At 41.3% G+C, this 15,005-nt stretch overlaps 1 non-coding gene across 1 annotated transcript; it reads left to right on the top strand.

Annotated features, from left to right (window-relative positions):
* Window positions 1–13,445: 13,445 nt before the first annotated feature.
* On the top strand, window positions 13,446–13,564 carry LOC145390804 (5S ribosomal RNA). Its single transcript, XR_013895718.1, has one exon. It is a non-coding gene; the product is annotated as a 5S ribosomal RNA (ribosomal RNA).
* The last annotated feature ends 1,441 nt before the right edge of the window (window positions 13,565–15,005 follow it).

The following is a 15,005-nucleotide window of genomic DNA, read 5'->3' as shown; positions in this document are numbered from 1 at the left end:
TGCACTCACAAACACCCACAACTCACGTTCAAATTTCGCTTTCACCCACATCAGTCTCGATGACACCTCCTTCCATTCAATCACACACTGCTGTACTTCCGGACTCACTAACAAGGCCACACCTTCTCTTGCCCTTCCTCTATCAACACCTGACAATCTTCCATTTACACTTCCAAACATAGACTCACCCTTCCCTTCTAGGGAAGGGAAAATCGCTTGCTTTACCCAGCAAGACTGCTTTCCTGCTCGATGAAACCATGGGAGCCTTCTTTCTGCTTTACGAAACAGCAGCGTCACATTGCTATACAATTTTTTTTTTGGTTACGGTCGATGGAGGCAAATTCTGTTTTGTTTTTTTTTATACTGATTTTATTGCCAGATAAATACTGTTTCATAAAATACAATAATACATTTATCTGAATAATTGGTAGATATAGCTAGCTAAGCAGAGCTCAGTGTAGCTAGCCTTATAGGCATATGTAAAGATATTAATGCTAGGTGTCACGGGGTCTTACAATTTAGCAAGGTATGGAAAATATTATTACAGTAAAAAAAAATTCTAATTTTGAAGTTGGCAATACTCAAATTGATTAATTAAAATAAGTTCCCGAAGCCTGTAAGGAAAAGTATGAAAGCAATATTGTAACTTATGGTAACTATTGAGAAAGAAAATAAAGTCGACATTAATGTGCTAACAATAACTATTATTGATCTAGAAGGTGTTGCTTAATCGACCTTTTGGATATACACATAGATGTGGCATGTCTGAGTGATTCGTCCAAGGTGTTCCATAATTTGGCTGCCCTATAACTAAGACAACGTTGTGCATGTGAGGTTCTGCGGTATGGGAGTCGCAGTAACTCCTGGGCTCCTCTGGTATTAAAGTTGTGGACTATTACATGAAAATCGTTCTCCAGGCACGTATGACCTTTATACACAAAGCTGACTGCCTGAACAAACAAGATATCACCTAATTTTAATAGACCAAGTTCCTTAAATATTGGACCTGTGTGAGCATTAAAAGATTGGTAAGTCATTATACGAATTATTTTCTTTTGTGCTAAGAATAAAGAATCTTGGTACATCTTGTTTGCACCTCCCCAATTAGCGGAGCAGTAAATTATATGAGAGTAAGCCAAAGAAAGGAAGAGTTGCTCTAAATTATAAATATTCAAGGACTCTCTGGTTCTGTGAAGAATGCCTGCAGTTTTTGAAAATCTCATTTTAATGTCTTTAATATGAGTTTTCCATGTCATTCCACTATCAATTGTAATGCCAAGAAAATTTACATCAACAACTTTGTCAATTACATGATCATTAATTCTAATCCCAAAGTTTGGCAACTGACAGTTGGAAAAAAGAGTAACAAGACAATAGGTTTTATTCAAATTAAGTGTAAGACCATTCGATTTAATTCAGTTTGAAACCTTGATTAATTCTTCATTTATTTCATGTACCAGCTCCATTAGATTATTACCTTGCAAATAAATGTTTGTATCATCTGCATATAAGAGAAACTTCAACTTAGTACTTGAGAAAACAATATCATTACTGAATAATATAAATAAAACAGGTCCAAGAACAGATCCCTGTGGGACACCATACTTCATGTACTTATATTTAGAACTCGCATTATTGTAGTAAACAAACTGTTTCGTATGACTAAGATAACTTGTGTATTGAAAGGTAAGGGAATGTATTGGGTCCTGTTACTGCTGACACTGAAGATTTCAAAACCCTTCTTCGTTAGCGACAAATTTTGTGCCATACACATTTAAATTCACATTGTCAACAGGCAATATTTATTAACCTTGATAGGTAACCTATACATTTATGAGACTGGAATAATATACCTGCACTATTAGATACCTTAGGACAGAATATATATATATATATATATATATATATATATATATATATATATATATATATATATATATATATATATATATATACTGAGAAAGAGAGAGAGAGGGAGGCGTTGTTTCATTTTGCTCTGTTTTTAACATGAATTTTATTCATTATAATATTCCAGTAACAAAACAAATCACAAGTTTTCATGAATAATCAGGAAATTTTATATTCATCACTTTAATACAGTAAAAAGGAACAGACACATTTAGTTGCTAGGTGTGCTCTTAGGAGGTGGAAGATGACTTTCTCTACAGGCAGCATTACTCTGAAATAAACACAAGAAAATCTGAAGACAAATTGTAAAAAGACGCATTATTGGAAAAGGTGGGGTTTACTATAACAATCCATGTGAACCCAGAAGACCGCAGAATATTATGGATTAGTAAATCCATCTCTCTCTCTCTCTCTCTCTCTCTCTCTCTCTCTCTCTCTGTATTTATAACCAGATGCCTAATCCTAGAAAGGGTGACAACCAACAAACTGGCTCCATATCTCCCTGTCCTCCACCACATGTGGTCCAACTCACATCATTCTCACTCCTATACCTCTCCACGACTCAAATGCATTAAAATTATTTACCTAAATATCATACAACATATATTTACGAGGAGTGATCAGAAAGTTTGGTGAATGTTTGAGTAAAAGTATTTTATTGAACGCTAGGAGCATACCTTAGAGATCCCCTTCAGAATACTCCCCTCTTGAGCGCGCGCGCGCGCACGCACACACACACACACACACACACACACACACACACACACACACACACACACACACACACACACACACACACACACACACACACACACACACACACACACACACGTTCCACCGTTCCTGCAACTGCCTGAAACATTGCCGGAAGTCATCCTTCTTAATCTTCAGAAGGCTTGTCGTCATGGATTGGATGTCTTCAATCGTTTCATGACGACTTCCTTTCATCCCGACATGATCGGGATGTTTTTCCCTGCCAGAAATGTCTGGATCCTGCATGTTGTTAAAACTGCGACAGTTGGTCAAATGCATCAGATGCGGCAGACATTACCTCACTCTATGTCTTGCCACAGCAGTCAGCACACTGGTCTCTGCTGTTGTGGTGTCCGGTGGCTTGTGGCAACTAGAAAGGTGGACGATGTGACTACCACTAACAACCCTCACATACTTCAACTCATTTCTGTTTAGCAGTACCATTCACCAAACTTTTTGATCACTCCTCGTATATCTATAACTATAACATTTGTACTCTTTATTGATGCCCTGGGGTATGTGTACAAGCAAAAAAAATAAAAAATAAAAAAATAAAAAAAAGGGTGGAACGAAGAGCGAGCAGAGCAATGTAAACCTACCTTTGACCAGAAGGCAGCAGAAGATCGAGAGAGATAGAGCACTGTAAAACCCATGATCACCAAAGAGCAATAAAGGACCCCAGGTACGCATTTTATGGGACTATAATTCCCTAGTTTAGCTATCTAAATGTACTTCTTCAGTGTGATGATATATTTAATGTTTTATTCTTACTACCTCTTGGCGATTTTAGTCAACAAAAGAGAGACTTTGCGAACTAAAAGGGTTATACTTAACCTTCATTAACCGCTTTCACTAAACGAGGTCCTTACTATCCCGAATAAAGATGTCTCGTGGCAGCATCGGTAAAATACAAAAATGCACTGTTGAAAAGCAGATGTTAAGGTATAAAACTCATTATACATTAGTGTGTGAAATCAGTTGTGCCAACGAGAAAAATATTCTGTAGGTAAGCATGAAACTATGAAATAAATAAGTAGCCTATAGTCATATCTTACCTTCTCTTCCTCACTGAGACTCAATTGCCCGAGACGACTAACAACAAATCTTTCTCTGTATGCTTTTACTCTCTCTACATTCACTGCAAATCTAAAGGCAGATGTTGTGTATATGTACGCAACAACGTATCGGGGTCTCGTGTTCCTGACCTAGAATCTTCTTAACCCTTATCCGCTGGGGGTTTCCCACCGTCGCCCACTTCTTACTGCGAATTTCCCAGATTTTTGGAAAAATACCCTAACTTCGAACTCTAATATCTGCCAAACTGCAATAACAAGAGAAAAAAAATAAAAATCATAAGACTCAACAACACTTCCTCTCTCAAAAGAAGGTATCCCGAGGTCGCCAGGTGGTCCCGCCGATGAGTAAGGATAAATTGAAGATGGCTGGTTTTACACGTTTGGCGAGCTGGTTCCGAGCGCACGCCATCGCTGTGACCTTGGACTCGCTGGCTAACGTTGGCAGCATTGACCTGCCCGGAAGTCCTTTGTTGGAATGTGGAAAATTCCGTTCAATCCTCGACATTTCTTTACTCACCGTTGAAAGGATGAGTCATCACCCTGTCCATGTGGCTCCCCAAATGGTTTTCCACCCGTTTCATAGTGCCACTATGCCCTGTAGGTGTTTGGGAAAGCAAATAGCTCTTTGTTTTTCTGTACTCACTTCTTGCATCAATTGTAATAAGTTCCCTTTACTACGTCACCTATAATTGCTCTTGACGTCACGATTACAGGTAATTGCACTTTGACAAGTAAATGCTGTGGCTGTTTCACGTAATATGGTTGATTATGAGGTAATTATTTGTACTGGTACTATAATTCAGACTGATTTGTACTAATCAGGGGCATCATGAAAATCTTACAAATGTTATACACAACTTAACATTATTTGTACCTCACATCTCAAATATGCTTATGCTCACATATTCAGTGTCATTTTCCTGAGTATCGAGTGAAAAAATTTAGTTATAGCCAACAAGGTAATTGTCTTTCTGGCCCACTCACAAGTGGTTTTCTTTCATGTAACAAGTAGGCTAACAAAAAGTATTTTCAATAATTTTTTTCACCAATAACCAATACACAGTGACACTTATTGCACTGCACTTGTAGAACTGATTATAAAACACTTTTATCATAGCATTTATTAGAAATCACTTATAATATCCAACATTTCACTTATTTATAGAAAAAATACGCACTTGTGCATACCTGTATACTATTTACACTTTCCCACACGCTCAGAATGATATTCGGAAAAACATTTAGGGCATAGGGGACCTCGCACTCTGCACAATGGTAGGCTGTCTCTTTTCGTGCTGGGGGACGGCATTTGGTCCTGTTATAGACGTAGCACCGCCTGTATGCCTGACGACCTGCAGTGGTACGGCCAGTCTCTTCTAGCCTGTGCCACTGGAAATACTCGGCAAAGCTTAGCCTGTCCGCTGTAGCTGCTTTTCCCTGCCTAGCACCTGGCATCTGTGCAGTTCATGGAGTTCGCGTTCAAGCTTTCTCTCAAACTCTTAATGAGAGATAGAGGTTTCCTGACAAACTCCTTGAACAGTATGAAACTGTTCAGGACAGCGATATCAAGAGGGTGTAAAAACACCTTCTTGTACCACCTGCAGGGCTTATGTAGGCAGTCAACCTCACCAATTTGCATGCCAGATATATCAACAAGCTGCACGTTGATATTATAATCGTTGACAGCATCTCGCTTTATCACCTGTTCCCTGGTCATGTATTCTGTTTTTTCAGTTTCCTCAAACACCCTTATGTACTGTTGACATGTTAATCCGTCTCTTGTCATGCCAGAGAAGGGCTAACATATTGCCACATTTCTTGCTAAGTAAGGCTTCTTTTTCATTATTTGTTGGGAAAACAGGGAAATTCTTTCTGTTTGCCTGAACAGTTCCACAGGACTCAGTCCTGTGATTAAGCAAATTCTTGTTCAGTGCAGGGGTAGTGTAATAATTATTGGTGTATAGAATGTGGTGCCCGTTGAAATGCCATTCCATCAGCACTTTCACGACTGATGCCGAGAAACCGTGAGGATCGTCACTAGGTATATCAACATCGGTTGACAAATAAATTATCACATCGAGCACACATCCAGTTTTGCAATCGCAAAGGACAAAGAATTTTAGCCCAAAGCGGTAATGCTTGGTTGGCTCACAATAAATTTCAAGCTGCCCCTGAATAACACCAACGACTCGTCAATTACCACTTTCTGAAACGGAGAAAAAACCCTGGAAAATGACTGCTTGAGCATTGTTAGGATGGGTCTAATTTTCCAACACCTGTCGTTCGGTGCAAGCCCATAATTTCTATTGAAATGGAGGAACCTTAAGATGGTCAGGTACCTGTCATGGGCCATATACTTACCGAAGACAGGTGTGCCCATCAGTTCATTTAACGACCGATAGTCATGAAGCATGTTTTCTTACATGCGCCATCAACGTGGTAAGGGCTAGCCACACGGACAACTCCCCACTTCCACAGGTTGCCAGTCCCTCATGTGCGTGCTTTAGCTGGCAGCCACATCCAGCCACCTCACACACATAGCGTGGTGGAAATTTATTTCTTCCACCAGGTATTGCATTATTGCAGTCGTGAATATCGCCCTGAATATACTGCTAATAGTCCAGGGCCCGGGGGGAAGCTCATCCTCCAGAACACCTGCTCATTCCTCATCGAACACCATCAAAGACAGCTCAAATCCTGCTCCATGCTCCCAGACAAAGGTATCCACTCTACCCACACCTGGTACAGTGGGCCATTTGCCATGTGCAGAACGTTTTCTCTGTGTGCATGCACGACCACATACACTCCCATGGGCAGGAGTTGAGGGGGAAAGAGCGAGAGAGGTGTGGGAGTAAAGGGATGATGACTCACCCAACACGGGCCTTGCCTGGGGAGACGCTTACTGCTAACACCATGTGGGGCCCATGTGGAAGAGGGCCCAGTTGTGGTGATTCTATCCTTGAAGTGCTCGGCTGAGATGAAGGTGGATGTTCAAGGGCGAGATATCGGCGACCAGGTAGCGAGTGTTATGGTGAAACAGCTCGTCAACGTTTATTTTGCAGATGACCGCCAACTCCATGCTCACCTGTCCGGTGTGCTGGGTTATCTATCTCCTCCTCCACAGTGAACTCGTCACTGTTGAAGACCCTACATTCCTCCTGCAGGAGTTTGAGAGCCCTGTCTGGTGTCTGAGAGTGGGGAGGGGTTGGAGGGCAAAAGAGGTTGCTTTCTACATGGTAACACCTTCTCTCCTCTGAGGATGTGCTCTCACTAAGTGTCCGTGAGGACACGGTGTCATCCAAGGCATGACTGATGGCACTATCACCGAGCCCTTTCCCTGGCACTGAGGGCAGAACTTTCACGGAGGTCGATGATGTGGCCCTGCGCACGGTGGTACGGAATCAGATGATGATGATGTTGAAGACATGGCTCCTCACGCTACCAGTGCTGTGTACAGACTGAGCTGAGCGGCCATGGGGTACCTGGGGAGCCTACCTATCTTATGGATGTCACAGAAAATGGTCGCGAGTTCAAAGGGTGGAATGAAGGTGCTTGCAGCATATCCCATAAGCTGGCCACGCTCCGTGCCCTGAATTGTGACAGCTATACACATCAGCCGGTGCTTCGGGGTTAATTCTCTGCTACCTGGCTTCGGCAGTCCTGTCAGTCACTGACCAAATATATCTGTGCTGTTTACTTATACCTTATTTCTACTGGCTATGAAAACCTCTTTGACTGTCTTACTTCTAAGATGCAACAATTCCTGTCAACTTGCCATTTCTCTGAATTCTCCATTCTAGTTTATTTCAGTGTTCATCACCACCTTTTTCTCTCCTCTCTTTTCACTCAACCACCTAGTGAACAAGTCTAAATCTTTTCTATCCTTAATGATCTACAGCTACTTGTACAGCACCCTACCCATATTCCTGACTACCTTGGAGAAGGTTCCAACATACGTGACCTCTTCTTTACAATACTGTTGGTTACGCTGCTCATCTTTTTTCTCCACTGGGCTCCTCTGATCACAACCTTATCACTTTAACCTGCCCTATTGCTCCAGTAAGGCTTGAGAACTCTCCTAAGAAACGGCAGGTGTGGCACTTTATGGTTGCTGCTTCAGAGGCCTTAGGCAGTAGCTCTTTAAATTTCAATGGAATGATTATTCCTTCCATGACCAAGAGCCATCTGGGTGTGCCTTGCACATTATGGAGGTAATTCTCTAGAGCATGGAAGCCTGCATTCCTTTCTCCTATCCTGCGACTATTGAAAAGAAGAAAACTGGTTTAATCACGCATGTTCTAATGCTGTTCACAACAAGGAGTGGGCCTAAAAATGGTAACAGAACCAGCTCACCCCTGAATCTCATCTCTTTTATATTTCTGCTCTCAAACGTGCTAAATGTGTTCTCCACTCTGCTAAAAATAATTTCATTCCTTCTAAATGATCTGAACTCTCCAACGCAAATTCTTCCAACTCCTTCTGGAACACTGCCAAAAAACTTTTTAACAACTTTATCTCATCGTCCTTCCCTCCTCTTTCTCACTCTGATAGCTCTGTAGCCGTTTCTTCTATTGATGAAGCAGGAACCAGCAATCAGGATTTCTCCTAAAATTCCACCTAGACGATTCTGGGGCTGTTCGTCCATCACTTCACCCCTTCTGACTTCCTCATGGCTAAAGTTAAAATTTCTTCACTTGATAATTTTCTGCCATCATCTATTTATCTGTCTATTGCCAGATGCCTTAATCCAGTAATGGGTAGTCACCAGCAAATCGCCTCCATTTCGCCCTGTCCCTTGCCATTTCACTGCCCTGCTTCCGACTCACACCCCCTCTCTCATAAACTTCTCCACCATGTCCCTCCATTTCGTCCTTGGCCTCCCCCTCCCTCTCCCCCCCTCCACCTCACTCACATACACTCTCCTCGTCAGTCTCTTGCTCTCCATCTTCTCCACATGGCCAAACCACCTCATTGTTTTTCTCCTAACGGTTTCTATCACATCCACATCCACACCACAATGCTCCTTCACTTCCTCACTTGTCAGTCTGTCCCTCCATTTGACTCCACATGCACTTCAGATATAAATCATTTCCTCTGTTCTCATTCTTGATTTTTGTTCCTCCAACATTGGCCTCTGTAATAACAAGGCATATGGATCTCATAGGGTGCCTCCTTTTATCCTTAAAGAACTGTTTTTTTTGTGCTTACTCCTTGCCATCTAAACTTTTTTTTCCTTGTCTGTCAACTTGTACCTTTCCTTCTTGCTGGAAGTTTGCTCTTTCTCTCAGCCTGTCCCCAAAAGGGGTGGCAATTTCCAGCCCTCTAACTATCGCCCAGTTGCTTTAACATCCTGTATTTCAAAAGTTTTTGAATCTATTCTATGAAAAAAATAAGACACATTTACTACCACAATCTTCTCTTTGATCACCAGCATGCGTCACTCCACTGGCGATCTTCTCACCTACCTTTCAGAATCCTGGTCATCCTCATTTCCAGATTTTGGTGAAAGCTTTGCCATTGCACTTGACATCTCAAAGGCTTTTGATCAAGTCTGGCATAAATCTCTAATTTCCAAAATGTCCTCTTATAGTTCTGTATTTCTAACTGTGACTTCCTCTCTAGATACCTTTCTGGTCGTTCTACAGCTGCTGTTGTAGAGAGCCACCATTCTTCTCCTAGATCTATCATTAGTGGTGTTCCCCAGGGTTCTGTTCTATCATGAATGTTTTTCCTTCTATTCATCAATGACACTCTGAGCTATACATCTAGCCCTATCCTCTCATACTTTACAATGATGACTCAATCCTTCAGCTTTCGATTTGCTTCTTGCAGCATCCATTTAAACAATTACTTCAACTAACAAGGGATGAGGGTACGGTACCCCTAATGTCTGACTTGGCTCATATAAGTATCTCTCATTGTTGTAAAAGCAATCTTGTTTTTAATAGATCAAAAACTAAGTTCCTACATCTTTCAACTCATCAAAATTTTCCGTAGTATCCTCCAATATTTAACAATATCCAACTTAATCCAGCATGCATCCCTCCACCACTGCAGTGGGCACATAGCATCTGTCTAGCATTAAAACATTTATCCTCTCTCTGTTCAGCTCTTTAATGCAAAAGATAACCATTGCTCCAAGTCCTTCATGTATGCAACAAGTCAGCTCTGCAGCTGCCTTACTCTGTCTGTATTTCCTGCTGTCTATGACCTCCAGTCTTTCAAATGCAGCGTGTCCAGTCATCTAGAATAGCTGATCTTAAATTTGGTTCTCTGTTACCTTGCTTATATCTTTTCATGGAGGGAACAATTTTGTAGGCTTCTGGCCATTGATTCCTTTTTCCTTGCATAAAAAAAGGCATATATATATATATATATATATATATATATATATATATATATATATATATATATATATATATATATATATATATATTATGGATAACTTTTTTGCAACCTTATATTCCTGTACCTCAAATCGATGAACTTTTGCTTAAACGAAGAAAAAAAGACTTTATTTGTCTTAGTAAAAAAAAAAAAAAAGAATAAAAAATTCGATTTTTGTAAGTGTATATTAAATGTATAATAATAATAAAAAAAGGGCTTATACAAATGCATCAGAACTTAAATCACTGTTTATTACCTAGAATAAATCTAAGTTGCAGTTTGGCTTTGTTTCTGCAGGCAGCTTAAAGTTTCTTCATCACTTTGATTGAACATTCAGCACACTGATTACTTCTCGGTATCTTGAGTAAGGATGGCTCCTGCTTCCAGTGATTCTGCAATGAGTTTAGTGCTTTTTTTTTTTTTTTTTTTTTTTTAAGGTTTCAGTATTTCTGAGATATTTATAAGTATACATGGGTGAGACAGAAGGGTGGAAGGGTTGATGGTAGAGCTTTGATGGACTATGTGGTTGTGTCTAGGAATGTAATGGGAAGATTGTTGGATGTGAGAGTTCTGAGAGGGGAGGGTGGAGGTATGTCTGACCACTACCTGGTGGAGGGAAAGTTAAGAGTAGGTAAGAGATGGGTGAGAGCTGGGAGGGTTAGGTGTGGTAGGGAGGTTTTGAAAGTAAGTGAGTTGGATAAAAGAGAGAAAAAGATAGAGTATCAGGAGAAATTGAAAGATGAGTGAAACGCAGGGAAAGATCGGGAAAATGGCAGTGTGGAGGAGGAATGGCAGTTGTTTAAGAATGCTGTGGTGGGGCATGCAGAAGAGGTGTGTGGTGTGAGACGTGTGGGTGGTGGTGTAAGAAAAGGAAGAGAATGGTGGTGCAAGGAAATAAGTACGGCTGTGGCTGAGAAGAGACGTGCATATGAAGTGTGGCTGCAAAGGAAGGATGAGATGTCATATGAGAGGTATAAGAAAAAAGGAATAAGGCGAGAAGGGCTGCGCATGATGCTAAAGCGGCAGCAGATGAGAGGTGAGGTAGGCGGCTGACAGAGAATTTCAAAAGAATAAGAAAATGTTTTGGAAGGAGGTGAAAAGGGTGTGAAAGGGAGAGTCTGGGAAGGAAGAACGAGTAAAAGCAGAGGATGGAAGGATGTTAATTGAGATGGATGCAGTAAGGAAGAGATGGGCAGAGTATTTTGAAAGATTGTTAAATGTAGAGGAGGAAAGGGTGGCTGAGCTTGTGGCGGATGCAAGGGTGCAAGGAATAAATGTGTTGGGAGAGTTGAAAGATTCTTTGATCACGAAGGAGGAAGTGGAGAAGGCAGTAAAGGAGATGAAAACAGAGAAAGCTGCAGGTATGGATGGGTTTGCTGTAGAATGCCTGAAGGGTGGTGGAATGACTATTGTTGACTTGTTAGTAAAATTGTTGAATGTGTGCTTTGTGAAAGGTATGGTGCCAGTTGACTGGGCAAGTGCTTGTGTGGTCATGTTGTATAAAGGCAAGGGTGATAAGTATGAATGTACTAGCTTTAGGGGTATAAGTCTGTTGAGTGTTGTAGGTAAGGTGTATGGTAGAGTGTTAATTATGAGAGTTAGAGAGGGTACAGAGGGAGTGATTGGTGATGAGCAGTGTGGCTTTAGGAGAGGGAGGGGATGCGTGGATCAGGTGTTTGCGGTGAGACAAGTGTGTGAAAAGTATTTAGCGAAAGGCAAGGATGTGTTTTGGGCATTTATGGATTTAGAGAAAGCGTATGATAGAACTGATAGGGAGGCTTTGTGGACTGTTTTAAGATCGTATGGACTTGATGGTAGGTTATTAAAAGGGGTGGAAAGTTTTTATGTAAATAGTAGAGCGTGTGTAAGAGTGGGAAATGCTGTGAGTGATTGGTTTCCCGTGAGAGTGGGGCTGCGACAGGGATGTGTAATGTCGCCTTGGTTGTTTAATATATACATGGATGGTGTTGTAAGGGAGGTGAATGCAAGAGTTTTAGGTTGAGGTCTGAGTCTGGTGAATGTTGATGGTGGAGAGTGGAATCTGAAGCAGCTGCTGTTTGCAGATGATATTGCACTGGTGGCTGATTCAGAGGAGAGATTGAGACAGTTGGTAGAGGAGTTTGGAAGGGTGTGTGAAAGGAGGAAATTGAAAGTAAATGAGAATAAGAGTAAAGTGATGAAGTGTACGAGGTTGGTAGATGGTAGGGGGATCAACATAGTTTTGAATGGCGAGTTGCTTGAGGAGGTTGAGTGTTTTAAATATCTAGGGTCACATGTTGCTGTGGATGGAAGAATAGATGCAGAAGTGAAGTTTAGAATAAATGAAGTAGGAAAGGTTCTGGGAGGAATGAAAAAAGTGTTTAGATGTCATTCGCTTATAATGGATGTAAAGAGAAGGCTGTGTGAGGGTGTTGTGGTACCGACTGCATTGTATGGGGCTGAAACATGGAATATGGGTGTAGCAGAGAGGAAAAGTTTGAATGTAATTAAGATGAGGTGTCTGAGGAGTATGTGTGGAGTGACGCGTATGGATCAAGTGCAGAATGATGAACTGTGAAAGAGAACTGGAGTTGTTCGGGAGATGGCTGGTAGAGTTGAGCAGAGGGTGTTGCAATGGTTTGGGCATATGGAGAGAATGGATAATGAGCGATTGGTGAAAAAGATAACTAGATCTGATGTGAGAGGTGTAAGGCTGAGAGGAAGACCACGAATAGGATGGATGGACAGTGTGAAGAGAGCGCTGGATGTGAGAGGGATGTCTGTTGAGCAAGGAAGAGTGGCTGTGCGTGACAGAAATGGGTGGAGAGAAATTGTGAATGAATAAGTGATGACGCAGCCCTGAGGGGATATTCTCCCGCATTTGGTCTGATCAGCTATTTCAGGTCAGGTGCGGGTAAGGGGATGAGTCTGTTATGATGTGGCAGGGGTAAACCAGCTCTGCTGTCGGGCCCTGCTGCGGATGTCACTGATTGCATTGTGCAGTTGACCTTGTGCAGTGTGGTGCGGTGAGGATCTGTCCGTTCTCCCCTTTGGGGCTAAGATGTGAATGAATGTGTTTGAATGGATGAGTAAATGGGGAGTGTGTCGTCCTGTCTCGGCTACCTCCCTTTCCTTGGGGGAAGCAGCCTAGGTATATAGATAGACTGACAGTATTTCTGACAAGTTCTTGAAGTCATTTTTCATTGTACATTTGATTAGTAAACCAGTACTCTGCCCATTCGTACGAACTGAATCTGAATATCTTCTCCAAAGTCTTCATTGTTGTAGGTATAAGAATGAATGCAAGGATAGCGAGAATTGCTCTTGAATTCCACCTCGCATGCCAACGGCCATACCACGTTGAGTACACCGCTTCCCGTTCGATCAGCGAAGTTAAGCAACGTTGGGTCTGGTTAGTACTTGGATGGGTGACCGCCTGGGAACACCAGATGCTGTTGGCATCCCTACGTCAAGTGGGGTTGGTGGAGGATTAGTGCCCCTCCCTGTAAAACAATTAACTCTAAGCCCTTGGCCACCCCGTGTGGGATACATGGCGTCTGGCAATGAAATACTGATATTTGGAGTTTTGTGAAAGTTAATAAAAGGAAAATGCCGTGTTTCTTCAAAGAATTTAAACACTCGTGTTAAATGGTAGAAAAACTTCATGTCATCTCTCCATCCTGACTTATCGAGGATCTCTTCTGTTCCACTAACAAACTGTGACTTTAGTGTTTCATAATTCTTTATTAATCGAAACACAAATGGATATTCGATGTTTGGAGAGTTGAGGTTAGCACCAAGTTCTTCGTCCATCACCAAACGGAGAATCCTATCCAGAATGTGATGCTGACAACCGATAAACTGGTTTGTTTATCCGAGAACATTTGTTCTAATCCGACGACAACAACTCCACTCTTTTTCCCAGTGTTAACGCTAGTTACATCAGCAATGATCATTTTTATTGCATGCCATGAGTTGTATTCATCAATTATTTTTGCAATTCCTTCAGCAATAGTTTCAGCCTTGCCATTTTCCAAACACAATGCATCCAACTTTATTTCTGTTCTTTCATTTTTAAGTAGTGCTACCTGGTACTCATTTTCATCAATCCACTTTCTATGGAAGTGTAAAGACCATGTTTCCAACCGTAACTTATCAATCTTTTCCTCCGTCAGCGTAGCAGCCTCTTTGTATATTGACGTGTAAATTGCTGTTTGAATTGGAGCTGGAATGTCAATACTGTCAAGTGACAATTGTTTGGATATTTTAGCAGCTTTATTTGTCGATTCTCCAACAACTGTCACCAAGTTAGCTGTAACTTTACTTCTGTTGTGTTTTCTGGTTGGTGGATGGTTAGTCTCATCTTCATCCTTATATTCGCTGTCATCAGATTCAGTGCAACTACCACTTGATGAAAGGACGTAAGATGATGTTGGTAATTTAGGTTCATCAGGCAGTTTTCATCTTAGTGAAGAGTGAATGGTTTCCTTACCTGCAACTTGACCTATTGAGTACCCCACTTCTCCTTTGCTTTGCACTTGTAGGTGGTAAAGTTGTTTATCTTCAGTGGATAACCAGTGAGCATATACTTTTGTGATATCAAAAAGTTTATTTAGGGCATCACATTTTCCCCTCTTGACACATTCATCGTTAAGATTTTAGCACCTTGTCAAGCTTTGCCTGTATTGATTGATCTGGCACATGTGGAAAGTTCAATTTATTCTCCAATAATTTGGTAACCTCTTTGGAAATGTCGACTATTCGTTCGTTTCTTAAATTGATTTTTGCTCCAAGAAATTGGTAACGTCCAACAACTTGCATCTGGTTTGGCATTCTGCATTTTTTTTTTCTAATGAAGATTCTTCTAAAGGCACAATTTCTCTTCTTCTATGTGACTGCTGG

Source organism: Coenobita brevimanus, chromosome 15 (genome assembly GCF_032717465.1).
Source record: "Coenobita brevimanus isolate Jiangsu-jjx chromosome 15, ASM3271746v2, whole genome shotgun sequence".
Classification (NCBI taxonomy): Eukaryota; Metazoa; Arthropoda; class Malacostraca; order Decapoda; family Coenobitidae; genus Coenobita; species Coenobita brevimanus.
The sequence above is the reverse complement of the archived record's forward strand: the minus strand, read 5'-3'. Positions and strand labels throughout refer to the sequence as shown.